This window comes from Arachis ipaensis, chromosome B6, assembly GCF_059453495.1.
Source record: "Arachis ipaensis isolate K30076 ecotype BB chromosome B6, ASM5945349v1, whole genome shotgun sequence".
Taxonomy (NCBI): Eukaryota; Viridiplantae; Streptophyta; class Magnoliopsida; order Fabales; family Fabaceae; genus Arachis; species Arachis ipaensis.
In genome coordinates this window covers 107,401,481-107,416,076 of record NC_142441.1, presented here as the reverse complement: position 1 = coordinate 107,416,076, position 14,596 = coordinate 107,401,481, and the positions used below count along the sequence as shown (strand labels likewise).

Below are 14,596 nucleotides of genomic sequence, written 5' to 3'. Positions count from 1 at the left end.
TATTGAGAATTCGGCTTGTTTACCACCCAAATGGAATAATGATGATCAATTTGAAGATGGGTGTAGAAACAAGATTTGGGATCTCGGCATACAAGATGATCAATTTTGGGAGCCTTTAGCTTGTACGGAACTCCATCAAAGCTTGGAGCTATTAATTTTGAATGATGGGGCTTATTGGAAGTCCAAGAATTAGTGGAAGTTTGAGGATGAATTCAAGCACAAGCCACCATGACAAGGAGCTCCCTATAAGTCCAACTTAAGGACAATAAATAAAAGTGTTAGGTGGGAGACACCCCACCGTGGTAACATCTTTTTATTTTTCCTTTTTGTATATATTGGTAAATTAGTTTAATTTCATGTTTAGTTTAGTTTGTTGAGTTTATTTGGTATTCTAGAATGTTAAATAAGGTTTTATGGTGTTTTGCTAGCTGTTTGGAGGTTTGGAATGCTTGGTTTGGTGCAAGAAATTGGAAAATTTTGAAAAACAGAGCATCCAGCCACCCACGCATACGCGTGATCCCCAAGTTTCCAACCACTCACGCGTACGCCTCGCTGGTGCACGAAATTGTGATGTCCAGGCTCAAACTATTCCTGGCACGTGAACAACTTGGTACGCGTAATCGTGATTACACATTCATAATATGTCACAACTTCGATACAACTAACCAGCAAGTGCACTGGGTCGTCCAAGTAATACCTTACGTGAGTAAGGGTCGAATCCCACGGAGATTGTTGGTATGAAGCAAGCTATGGTCACCTTGTAAATCTCAGTCAGGCAGATATAAAGTGATAATGGTGTTTTCGAATATTATATAATAAAATAGGGATAGAGATACTTATGTAATTCATTGGTAGGAATTTCAGATAAGCGAATGGAGATGCTTTTCGTTCTTCTGAACCTCTGCTTTCCTGCTATCTTCATCCAATCAGTCTCATTCCTTTCCATGGCTGGCTTTATGTGATACATCACCACTGTCAATGGCTACTTTCGGTCATCTCATGGGAAAATGATCCAATACCCTGTCACGGCACGGCTAATCGTCTGGAGGCATCACCCTTGTCAATGGCTTCATCTTATCCTCTCAGTGAATAATATGCTCACGCACCCTGTCACGGCACGACTATTCATCTGTCGGTTCTCGATCATGCCAGAATAGGATTTATGGTGCACAAAATTGTGATGTCCAGGCTCGAACAATCCCTGGCAACGTGAGCAACTTGGTATGCGTAATCGTGATTACGCTTTAATTATGTAAAATTCATGGCTCTTTCTTTCCCTGGCAATGGCGCCAAGAACATGGTGCCAATACCATGGTTCACAACTTCGATACAACTAACCAGCAAGTGCACTGGGTCGTCCAAGTAATACCTTACGTGAGTAAGGGTCGAATCCCACGGAGATTGTTGGTATGAAGCAAACTATGGTCACCTTGCAAATCTCAGTTAGGCAGATACAAATTGATAATGGTGTTTTCGAATTTAATATAATAAATAGGGATAGAGATACTTATGTAATTCATTGGTAGGAATTTCAGATAAGCGAATGGAGATGCTTTTCGTTCCTCTGAACCTGTGCTTTCCCGCTATCTTCATCTAATCAGTCTTACTCCTTTCCATGGCTGGCATTATGTGATACATCACCACTGTCAATGGCTACTTTCGGTCATCTCTCGGGAAAATGATCCAATGCCCTGTCACGGCACGGCTAATCGTCTGGAGGCATCACCCTTGTCAATGGCTTCATCTTATCCTCTCAGTGAATAATATGCTCACGCACCCTGTCACGGCACGGCTATTCATCTGTCGGTTCTCAATCATGCCGGAATAGGATTTACTATCCTTTTGCGTCTGTCACTAACGCCCTGCAATCGCGAGTTCGGAGCTCGTCACAGTCATTCAATCATTGAATCCTACTCGGAATACCACAGACAAGGTTTAGACTTTCCGGATTCTCTTGAATGCCGCCATCATTCTAGCTTACGCCACGAAGATTCTGGTTAGGAGATCTAAGAGATATTCATTCTAGCTTATTTCATGTAGAACAAAAGTGTTTGTCAGGCACGCGTTCATAAGGGAGAAGGATGATGAGCGTCACACATAATCATCACCTTCATCACGTTCTTGGGTGCGAATGGATATCTTAGAAGCGAAATAAGATGAATTGAATAGAAAACAGTAGTACTTTGCATTAATCTTTGAGGAACAGCAGAGCTCCACACCTTAATCTATGGAGTGTAGAAACTCTACCGTATGAAAATACATAAGTGAAAGTCCAGGCATGGCCGAGATGGCCAGCCCCCTAAAACGTGATCAAAGGATCATAAGGTAATCCAAAGATGCCTAATACAATAGTAAGAGGTCCTATTTATAATAATCTAGCTACTAGGGTTTACAGAAGTAAGTAGTTGATGCATAAATCCACTTCCGGGGCCCATTTGGTGTGTGTTTGGGCTGAGCCTGAGTGTTGCACGTGCAGAGGCCATTTGTGGAGTTGAACGCCAGCTTCTGTGCCAGTTTGGGCGTTCAACTCTGGTTTTGGATCCTTTTCTGGCGCTGGACGCCAGATTTGGGCAGAGAGCTGGCGTTGAACGCCAGTTTACGTCGTCTATTCTTGGCCAAAGTATAAAGTATTATACATTTCTGGAAAGCCCTGGATGTCTACTTTCCAACGCAATTGGAAGCACGCCATTTCGAGTTCTGTAGCTCCAGAAAATCCACTTTGAGTGCAGGGAGGTCAGAATCCAACAGCATCAGCAGTCCTTTTTCAACCTTTGAACCTGATTTCTGCTCAAGTCCCTCAATTTCAACCAGAAAATACCTGAAATCACAGAAAAACACACAAACTCATATTAAAGTCCAGAAATATGAATTTAACATAAAAACTAATGAAAACATCCCTAAAAGTAACTAGATCCTACTAAAAACATACTAAAAACAATGCCAAAAAGCGTATAAATTATCCGCTCATCACAACACCAAACTTAAACTGTTGCTTGTCCCCAAGCAACTGAAAATCAAATAGGATAAAAAGAAGAGAATATACTATAAATTCCAAACTATCAATGAAACATAGCTGCAATCATATGAGCGGGACTTATAGCCTTTTGCCTCTTGAATAGTTTTGGCATCTCACTTTATCTATTGAGGTTCAGAATGATTGGCATCTATAGGAACTTCAGATTTCGAATAGTATTATTGACTCTCCTAGTTCAGTATGATGATTCTTGAACACAGCTTCTTTTTGAGTCTTGGCCGTGGCCCTAAGCACTTTGTTTTCCAGTATTACCACCGGATACATAAATGCCACAGACACATAATTGGGTGAACCTTTTCAGATTGTGACTCAGCTTTGCTAAAGTCCCCAATTAGTGGTGTCTAGGGTTCTTAAGCACACTCTTTTTTTTTCTTTGGACCTTGACTTTAACCGCTCAGTCTCAAGTTTTCACTTGACACCTACACGCCACAAGCACATGGTTAGGGACAGCTTGGTTTAGCCGCTTAGACCAGGATTTTATTCCTTTAGGCCCTCCTATCCACTGATGCTCAAAGCCTTGGGATCCTTTTTATTTGCCCTTGCCTTTTGGTTTTAAGGGTTATTGGCTTTTTGCTCTTGCCTCTTGGTTTTAAGAGCTTTTGGCTTTTTCTGCTTGCTTTTTCTTTTTCTTTCTATTTATTTTTTTTTCTTCGCCTATTTTTTTTTCTGCAAGCTTTGTTCTTTGCTGCTTTTTCTTGCTTCAAGAATCATTGTTATGATTTTTCAGATTATCAAATAACATGTTTCCTTGTCATCATTCTTTCAAGAGCCAACATATTTAACATTCTTAAACAATCAACTTCAAAAGACATATGCACTGTTCAAGCATACATTCAGAAAACAAGAAGCATTGTCACCACATCAATATAATTAAGCTAAGTTCAAGGATAAATTCGAAACTCATGTACTTCTTGTTCTTTTGAATTAAAATATTTTTCATTTAAGAGAGGTGATGGATTCATAGGACATTCATAACTTTAAGACAAAGTTACTAACTACTAATGATCATGTAATGAAGACATAAACATAGATGAGCACATAACATAGAAAATGAAAAACAGAGAAAGCAAGAACAAGGAATGAATCCCCCTTAGTGATGGTGGCATTTCCTTCTTGAGGTACCAATGATGTCCTTGAGCTCTTCTATGTCTCTTCCTTGTCTTTGTTGCTCCTCCCTCATTGCTTTTTGATCTTCTCTTATTTCATGAAGCATGATGGAGTGCTCTTGATGTTCCACCCTTAGTTGTCCCATATTGGAACTCAATTCTCCTAGGGAGGTGTTGATTTGCTCCCAATAGTTTTGTGGAGGAAAGTGCATTTGAGGCATCTCAGGGATCTCATGGAAATGAGCTTCTTGCGCCTCTTGAGCTCCATGACTGGGCTCTCGTTCTTGCTCCATCTTTTTCTTAGTGATGGGCTTGTCCTCTTTGATGAGGATATCTCCCTCTATGTCAATCCCAGCCGACTTGCATAGGTGGCAGATGAGGTGAGGAAAGGCTAACCTTGCCATGGTGGAGGATTTGTCAGCCACCTTGTAGAGTTCTTGAGGTATAATCTCATGAACTTCCACCTCTTCTCCAGTCATGATGCTATGGATCATGATGGCCCGGTCTATAGTAACTTCAGACCGGTTGCTAGTGGGAATGATTGAGCATTGAATAAACTCCAACCATCCTCTAGCTACAGGCTTGAGGTCCAATCTTCTTAGTTGAACCGGCTTGCCTTTGGAGTCAACCTTCCATTGAGCTCCTTCTACACATATGTCCATAAGGACTTGGTCCAACCTTTGATCAAAGTTGACTCTCCTTGTGTAGGGGCGTGCGTTCTCTTCCATGTATGGCAAGTTGAACGCCAACCTTACATTCTCCGGACTAAAATCTAAGTATTTCCCCCGAACCATTGTAACATAGTTCTTTGGATCCGGGTTCTTACTTTGATCATGGTTCTTGGTGATCCATGCATTGGCATAGAACTCTTGAACCATTAGGATGCCGACTTGTTGGATGGGGTTTGTTAGAACTTCCCAACCTCTTCTTTGGATTTCATGTCGGATCTCCGGATACTCATTTCTTTTGAGTTTGAAAGGGACCTCAGGGATCACCTTCTTCTTGGCCACAACATCATAGAAGTGGTCTTGATGGGCTTAGGAGATGAACCTTTCCATCTCCCATGACTCGGATGTGGAAGCTTTTATCTTCCCTTTCCCTTTTCTAGAGGATTCTCCGGTCTTAGGTGCCATCAATGGTAATGAAAAAACAAAAAGCTTATGCTTTTACCACACCAAACTTAGAATATTGCTCGCCCTCGAGCAATAAACAAAAGAATAGAAGAAGAAGAAGAAGAAATATGGAGAGGGAGAGGGAGATGTGGTTTCGGCCAAGAGGAGTGTAGAGGGGTGTGTTGTGTGAATTTGATGAAGAATGGAGGTCTTTATATAGGGAAGGGAGGGGGGGTTAAGGTTCGGCCATATGGGTGGGTTTGGGTGGGAAATTGGTTTTGAATTTTTGAAGGTAGGTGGAGTTTATGAGGTAGGTTTATGGGGAAGAGTGGATGGGTGTGAGTGGTGAAGAGGTGATGGGGAAGAGAGATTGAGGTGATTGGTGAAGGGTTTTTGGAGAAGAGTGTTTATGGGGTTGTGTGAAAGAGAGTGGTGAGAAGAAGTGAGTGGAGGTAGGTGGGGATCCTGTGGGGTCCACAGATCCTGAGGTGTCAAGGATTTACATCCCTGCACCCATTAGGCATGTAAAAAATGCCTTTGTACCCAACTCTGGGCGTTCAGCGCCAGGTTGGTGGCCATTTTGGGCGTTCAACGCCCATTTGTGTGCCATTTCTGGCGTTGAACGCCAGAACCATGCCTGTTCTGGCGTTCAGCGCCCAGAAGCTGCCCATTTTGGGCGTTCAGCGCCAGAACCATGCTCTGTTCTGGCGCTGAACGCCAGACAGATGCTCCTCCAGGGTGTGATTTTTCTTCTGCTGTTTTTGATTCCGTTTTCAATTTTTATATTTATTTTGTGACTCCACATGATCATGAACCTAAGAAAACATGAAAAACAATAAAAATAAGAATTAGATAAACATTGGGTTGCCTCCTAACAAGCGCTTCTTTAATGTCAATAGCTTGACAGTGGGCTCTCATGGAGCCTCACAGATGTGCAGAGCTTTGTTGAGACTCTCCAACACCAAACTTAGAGTTTGGATATGGGAGTTCAACACCAAACTTAGAGTTTGGTTGTGGCCTCCCAACACCAAACTTAGAGTTTGATTGTGGGGGCTCTGGTTGACTCTGCTTGGAGAGAAGCTTTTTCTGCTTCCTCTCCATGGTTGCAGAGGGAGATCCTTGAGTTTTAAACACAAGGGAGTCCTCGTTCCATTGAAGGACTATTTCACCTCTGTCAACATCAATCACAGCTCTTGCTGTGGCCAGGAAAGGTCTTCCTAGGATGATGGATTCATCCTCTTCCTTTCCAATATCCAGGACTATGAAATCAGTAGGTATGTAAAGGCCCTCAATCTTTACTAATACATCTTCTACTTGTCCATAAGCCTATTTTCTAGAGCTGTCTGCCATCTCTAATGAGATTTTAGCAGCTTGCACCCCATAGATTCCCAGTTTCTCTATTACAGAGAGGGGCATGAGGTTTATCCCTGAACCAAGGTCACACAGAGCTTTAAAGATCATGGTGCCTATGGTGCAGGGTATTATGAACTTTCCAGGATCCTGTCTCTTCTGAGGCAATGTCAGTTGATCCAGATCACTTAGTTCATTGATGAACAAGGGAGGTTCAACTTCCCAAGTATCAATGCCAAATAATTTGGCATTCAGCTTCATGATTGCACCAAGAAACTTGGCAGTTTGCTCTTCAGTAACATCCTCATTCTCTTCAGAAGAGGAATATTCATCAGAGCTCATGAAGGGCATAAGGAGGTTCAATGGAATCTCTATGGTCTCTAGATGAGTCTCAGATTCCTTTGGTTCCTCAGAGGGAAGCTCCTTATTGATCACCGGACGTCCCAGGAGGTCTTCCTCCTTGGGATTCACATCCTCTCCTCTCCTCACAGGTTCGGCCATGGCGCTTATGTCAATGGCCTTGCACTCTCCTTTTGGATTCTCTTCTGTATTGCTTGGGAGAGTACTAGGAGGGATTTCAGTGATCCTTTTACTCAGCTGGCCCACTTGTGCTTCCAAATTTCTAATGGAAGACCTTGTTTCATTCATGAAACTTACAGTGCCCTTAGATAGATCAGAGACTAGATTTGCTAAATTAGAAGTATTTTGTTCAGAGTTCTCTGTCTGTTGCTGAGTTGATGATGGAAAAGGCTTGCTATTGCTGAACCTGTTTCTTCCACCATTATTAAAGCCTTGTTGGGGCTTTTGATCCTTCCATGAGAAATTTGGATGATTTCTCCATGTTGAGTTATAGGTGTTTCCATAAGGTTCACCTAAGTAATTTACCTCTGCTATTGCAGGGTTCTCAGGATCATAGGCTTCTTCAGAAGAAGCCTCTTGAGTACTGTTGGATGCAGCTTGCATTCCATGTAGACTCTGAGAGATCATATTGACTTGCTGAGTCAATATTTTATTCTGAGCCAATATGGCATTCAGAGTATCAACTTCAAGAACTCCCTTCTTCATAGGCGTCCCATTATTCACAGGATTCCTTTCAGAAGTGTACATGAACTGGTTATTAGCAACCATGTCAATGAGTTCTTGAGCTTCTGCAGGTGTTTTCTTTAGGTGAATGGATCCACCTGCAGAAGTGTCCGGTGACATCTTTGATAGCTCAGATAAACCATCATAGAATATATCCATGATGGTCCATTCTGAAAGCATGTCAGAAGGACACTTTTTGGTCAACTGTTTGTATCTTTCCCAAGCTTTATAGAGGGATTCACCTTCTTTCTGTTTGAAGGTTTGAACATCAGCTCTAAGCTTGCTCAGCTTTTGAGGAGGAAAGTACTTGGCTAAGAAAGCCGTGACCAGCTTATCCCAAGAGTTCAGGCTGTCTTTGGGTTGAGAATCCAACCATAATTTAGCTCTGTCTCTTACAGCAAAAGGGAAAAGCATGAGCTTGTAGACTTCAGGATCTACTCTATTAGTCTTAACAGTATCACATATCTGCAAGAATTCAGTTAAGAACTGAAAAGGATCTTCAGATGGAAGTCCATGAAACTTGCAGTTCTGCTGCATTAGAGAAACTAATTGAGGTTTCAGCTCAAAGTTGTTTGCTCCAATGGCAGGAATGGAGATGCTTCTTCCATGTAAATTGGAATTAGGTGCAGTAAAGTCACCAAGCATCTTCCTTGCATTATTATTATTTTCGGCTGCCATCTCCTCTGCCTGTTCGAAAATTTCTGAGAGGTTATCTCTGGATTGTTGTGTTTTAGCTTCTCTTAGTTTCCTTTTTAGAGTCCTTTCAGGTTCTGGATCTGCTTCCACAAGAATGTTCTTATCCTTGCTCCTGCTCATATGACAAGAAAGAGGGCACATAAAAAAAAAAAATAATAATATGGATCCTTTATACCACAGTATAGGGATCCCTTTGTGAGTGGAAGAAAAGAGGGAGACAAAGAGTGTGATGTAAAGAAAGAAACACAACTGTGAGGATGGCAGAGATGTGAGATGAGATGTTAGTAAATGAATAAATAAATAGAATAAGATGGGAGAGAAGGAATTTTCGAAAATAATTTTTGAAAAAGGGTTAGTGATTTTCGAAAATGGTTTTTGAAAAATTGTTAGTAATTTTTGAAAATTAATAAAAAAAATTGAAATAATTAATAAATTAAAAAAAGAAATTTTGAAAAAGGGGGAAGATATTTTCGAAAATGAGAAAGAGAGAGTTAGTTAGGTAGTTTTGAAAAAGTTAAAAAACAAACAAAAAGTTAGTTAGTTAGTTGAAACAAATTTTGAAAAGATAAGAAGTTAGGAAGTTAGAAAAGATATTTTGAAACCAACTTTTTGAAAAAGGTAAGATAAGAAGATATTTTAGAAATTAGTTTTGAAAAAGATTTGATTTTTAAAATCTCAATTAATGACTTGATTCATAAGAAATCACAAGATATGATTCTAGAACTTAAAGTTTGAATCTTTCTTAACAAGCAAGTAACAAACTTCAAATTTTTGAATCAAAACATTAATTGATTATGTTATTTTCGAAAATTTGATATAAAAATAAGAAAAAGATTTTTGAAAAATACTTTTAGAATTTTCGAAAATAACTAAGAATTTTGAAAAATATTTGATTTTTGAAAAAGATTTTGAAAAAGATAAGATTTTCAAATTGAAAATTTGATTTGACTCATAAGAAACAACTTGACTTTAAAAATTTTTGAAAAAGTCAACTCAAATTTTCGAATTTGATGAGAGAAAAAGGGAAAGATATATTTTTTTTTTGAATTTTTATGATGCAAGAGAAAAACACTAAAATGATGCAATGCATGAAATTTTTAGATCAAAACATGTGATGCATGCAAGAATGCTATGAATGTCAAGATGAACACCAAGAACACTTTGAATGTCAAGATGAACATCATAGACACAATTTTGAAAAATTTTTAATGCAAAGAAAACATGCAAGACACCAAACTTAGAATTCTTTAATGCTTAGACACTAAGAATTCAAGAATGCATATGATAAACATGAAAAGACACAAAACAAAAAATCATCAAGATCAAACAAGAAGACTTACCAAGAACAACTTGAAGATCATGAAGAACACCATGAATGCATGAGAATTTTCGAAAAATGCAAGATGCACATGCAATTGACACCAAACTTATAACATGACTCAAGACTCAAACAAGAAACACACAAATATTTTTGATTTTTATGATTTTCTAATTTTTTTTTGTATTTTTTTTTCGAAAATTATTTGTAAAAGAAAAAATAAGGATTCCAAAATTTTTTTAATATGAATTCCAGGAATCTTGCATTCTTAGTCTAAAGCTTCAGTCCAGGAATTAGACATGGCTCACTAGCCAGCCAAGCTTTCAATGAAAGCTCCGGTCCAAAACACTAGACATGGCCAATGGCCAGCCAAGCTTCAGCATGTAATTCAGACATGACAAGCCTGACATACTCATTCCCAAAGGAATTAGACATGGCTTTACAGCCAGCCAGGCTTCAACATGCTTCATGAAACACTAGAATTCATTCTTAAAAATTTTGAATAATAAAAAAAATTTTTTTTTTCGAAAACATGTGAGAAAATATTTTTAAAAGATTTTTGAAAGATTTTTGAAAACAAAACAAAAAGAAAATTACCTAATCTGAGCAACAAGATGAACCGTCAGTTGTCCAAACTCAAACAATCCCCGGCTACGGCGCCAAAAACTTGGGGCACGAAATTGTGATGTCCAGGCTCGAACAATCCCTGGCAACGTGAGCAACTTGGTATGCGTAATCGTGATTACGCTTTAATTATGTAAAATTCATGGCTCTTTCTTTCCCTAGCAATGGCGCCAAGAACATGGTGCCAATACCATGGTTCACAACTTCGATACAACTAACCAGCAAGTGCACTGGGTCGTCCAAGTAATACCTTACGTGAGTAAGGGTCGAATCCCACGGAGATTGTTGGTATGAAGCAAACTATGGTCACCTTGCAAATCTCAGTTAGGCAGATACAAATTGATAATGGTGTTTTCGAATTTAATATAATAAAATAGGGATAGAGATACTTATGTAATTCATTGGTAGGAATTTCAGATAAGCGAATGGAGATGCTTTTCGTTCCTCTGAACCTCTGCTTTCCCGCTATCTTCATCCAATCAGTCTTACTCCTTTCCATGGCTGGCTTTATGTGATACATCACCACTGTCAATGGCTACTTTCGGTCATCTCTCGGGAAAATGATCCAATGCCCTGTCACGGCAAGGCTAATCGTCTGGAGGCATCACCCTTGTCAATGGCTTCATCTTATCCTCTCAGTGAATAATATGCTCACGCACCCTGTCACGGCACGGCTATTCATCTGTCGGTTCTCGATCATGCCGGAATAGGATTTACTATCCTTTTGCGTCTGTCACTAACGCCCTGCAATCGCGAGTTCGGAGCTCGTCACAGTCATTCAATCATTGAATCCTACTCGGAATACCACAGACAAGGTTTAGACTTTCCGGATTCTCTTGAATGCCGCCATCATTCTAGCTTACGCCATGAAGATTCTGGTTAGGAGATCTAAGAGATATTCATTCTAGCTTATTTCATGTAGAACAGAAGTGTTTGTCAGGAACGCGTTCATAAGGGAGAAGGATGATGAGCGTCACACATAATCATCACCTTCATCATGTTCTTGGGTGCGAATGGATATCTTAGAAGCGAAATAAGATGAATTGAATAGAAAACAGTAGTACTTTGCATTAATCTTTGAGGAACAGCAGAGCTCCACACCTTAATCTATGGAGTGTAGAAACTCTACCATATGAAAATACATAAGTGAAAGTCCAGGCATGGCCGAGATGGCCAGCCCCCTAAAACGTGATCAAAGGATCATAAGGTAATCCAAAGATGCCTAATACAATAGTAAGAGGTCCTATTTATAATAATCTAGCTACTAGGGTTTACAGAAGTAAGTAGTTGATGCATAAATCCACTTCCGGGGCCCACTTGGTGTGTGTTTTGGCTGAGCCTGAGTGTTGCACGTGCAGAGGCCATTTGTGGAGTTGAACGCCAGCTTCTGTGCCAGTTTGGGCGTTCAACTCTGGTTTTGGATCCTTTTCTGGCGCTGGACGCCAGATTTGGGCAGAGAGCTGGTGTTGAACGCCAGTTTACGTCGTCTATTCTTGGCCAAAGTATGGAGTATTATACATTGCTGGAAAGCCCTGGATGTCTACTTTCCAACGCAATTGGAAGCGCGCCATTTCGAGTTCTGTAGCTCCAGAAAATCCACTTTGAGTGCGGGGAGGTCAGAATCCAACAGCATCAACAGCCCTTTTTCAACCTCTGAATCTGATTTCTGCTCAAGTCCCTCAATTTCAGCTAGAAAATACCTGAAATCACAGAAAAACACACAAACTCATAGTAAAGTCCAGAAATGTGAATTTAACATAAAATCTAATGAAAAAATCCCTAAAAGTAACTAGATCCTACTAAAAACATACTAAAAACAATGCCAAAAAGCGTATAAATTATCCGCTCATCAATTTACTATACTTTTGCGTCTGTCACTAACGCCCTGCAATCGCGAGTTCGGAGCTCGTCACAGTCATTCAATCATTGAATCCTACTTGGAATACCACAGACAAGGTTTAGACCTTCCGGATTCTCTTGAATGCCGCCATCATTCTAGTTTACGCCACGAAGATTCTGGTTCAGAGATCTAAGAGATATTCATTCTAGCTTATTTCATGTAGAACGGAAGTGTTTGTCAGGCACGCGTTCATAAGGGAGAAGGATGATGAGCGTCACACATAATCATTACCTTCATCACGTTCTTGGGTGCGAATGGATATCTTAGAAGAGAAATAAGAAGAATTGAATAGAAAACAGTAGTACTTTGCATTAATCTTTGAGGAACAGCAGAGCTCCACACCTTAATCTATGGAGTGTAGAAACTCTACCGTTAAAAATACATAAGTGAAGGTCCAGGCATGGCCGAGATGGCCAGCCCCCAATACGTGATCAAAGGATCATAAGGTAATCCAAAGATGCCTAATACAATAGTAAGAGGTCCTATTTATAATAATCTAGCTACTAGGGTTTACAGAAGTAAGTAGTTGATGCATAAATCCACTTCCGGGGCCCACTTGGTGTGTGTTTGGGCTGAGCCTGAGTGTTGCACGTGCAGAGGCCATTTGTGGAGTTGAACGCCAGCTTCTGTGCCAGTTTGGGCGTTCAACTCTGGTTTTGGATCCTTTTCTGGCGCTGGACGTCAGATTTGGGCAGAGAGCTGGTGTTGAACACCAGTTTACGTCTTCTACTCTTGGCCAAAGTATGGAGTATTATAAATTGCTGGAAAGCCCTGGATTTCTACTTTCCAACGCAATTGGAAGCGCGCCATTTCGAGTTCTGTAGCTCCAGAAAATCCACTTTGAGCGCAGGGAGGTCAGAATCCAACAGCATCAGCAGTCCTTTTTCAACCTCTGAATCTGATTTTTGCTCAAGTCCCTCAATTTCAGCCAGAAAATACCTGAAATCACAGAAAAACACACAAACTCATAGTAAAGTCCAGAAATGTGAATTTAACATAAAAACTAATGAAAACATCCCTAAAAGTAACTAGATCCAACTAAAAACATACTAAAAACAATGCCAAAAAGCGTATAAATTATCCGCTCATCACAACACCAAACTTAAACTGTTGCTTGTCCCCAGGCAACTAAAAATCAAATAGGATAAAAAGAAGAGAATATACTATAAATTCCAAACTATCAATGAAACATAGCTGCAATCATATGAGCGGGACTTATAGCTTTTTGCCTCTTGAATAGTTTTGGCATCTCACTTTATCCATTGAGGTTCAGAATGATTGGCATCTATAGGAACTTCAGATTTCGAATAGTGTTATTGACTCTCCTAGTTCAGTATGATGATTCTTGAACACAGCTTCTTTATGAGTCTTGGCCGTGGCCCTAAGCACTTTGTTTTCCAGTATTACCACCAGATACATAAATGCCACAGACACATAATTGGGTGAACCTTTTCAGATTGTGACTCAGCTTTGCTAAAGTCCCCAATTAGTGGTGTCCAGGGTTCTTAAGCACACTCTTTTTTTTGCTTTGGACCTTGACTTTAACCGCTCAGTCTCAAGTTTTCACTTGACACCTACACGCCACAAGCACATGGTTAAGGACAGCTTGGTTTAGCCGCTTAGACCAGGATTTTATTCCTTTAGGCCCTCCTATCCACTGATGCTCAAAGCCTTGGGATCCTTTTTATTTGCCCTTGCCTTTTGGTTTTAAGGGTTATTGGCTTTTTGCTCTTGCCTCTTGGTTTTAAGAGCTTTTGGCTTTTTCTGCTTGCTTTTTCTTTTTCTTTCTATTTATTTTTTTTCTTCGCCTATTTTTTTTTTCTGCAAGCTTTGTTCTTTGCTGCTTTTTCTTGCTTCAAGAATCATTGTTATGAGTTTTCAGATTATCAAATAACATGTTTCCTTGTCATCATTCTTTCAAGAGCCAACATATTTAACATTCTTAAACAATCAACTTCAAAAGACATATGCACTGTTCAAGCATAGATTCAGAAAACAAGAAGCATTGTCACCACATCAATATAATTAAGCTAAGTTCAAGGATAAATTCGAAACTCATGTACTTCTTGTTCTTTTGAATTAAAATATTTTTCATTTAAGAGAGGTGATGGATTCATAGGACATTCATAACTTTAAGACAAAGTTACGAACTACTAATGATCATGTAATGAAGACACAAACATAGATGAGCACATAACATAGAAAACGAAAAACAGAGAAAGCGAGAACAAGGAATGAATCCACCTTAGTGATGGTGGCATTTCCTTCTTGAGGTACCAATGATGTCCTTGAGCTCTTCTATGTCTCTTCCTTGTCTTTGTTGCTCCTCCCTCATTGCTTTTTGATCTTCTCTTATTTCATGAAGCATGATGG

At 39.8% G+C, this 14,596-nt stretch overlaps 1 non-coding gene across 1 annotated transcript; it reads left to right on the top strand.

The window, feature by feature from the left end:
- Positions 1-7,859: 7,859 nt before the first annotated feature.
- LOC148562223 (small nucleolar RNA R71) lies at positions 7,860-7,967 on the top strand. The gene has a single exon (XR_015887925.1). It is a non-coding gene; the product is annotated as a small nucleolar RNA R71 (small nucleolar RNA).
- Positions 7,968-14,596: the final 6,629 nt, after the last annotated feature.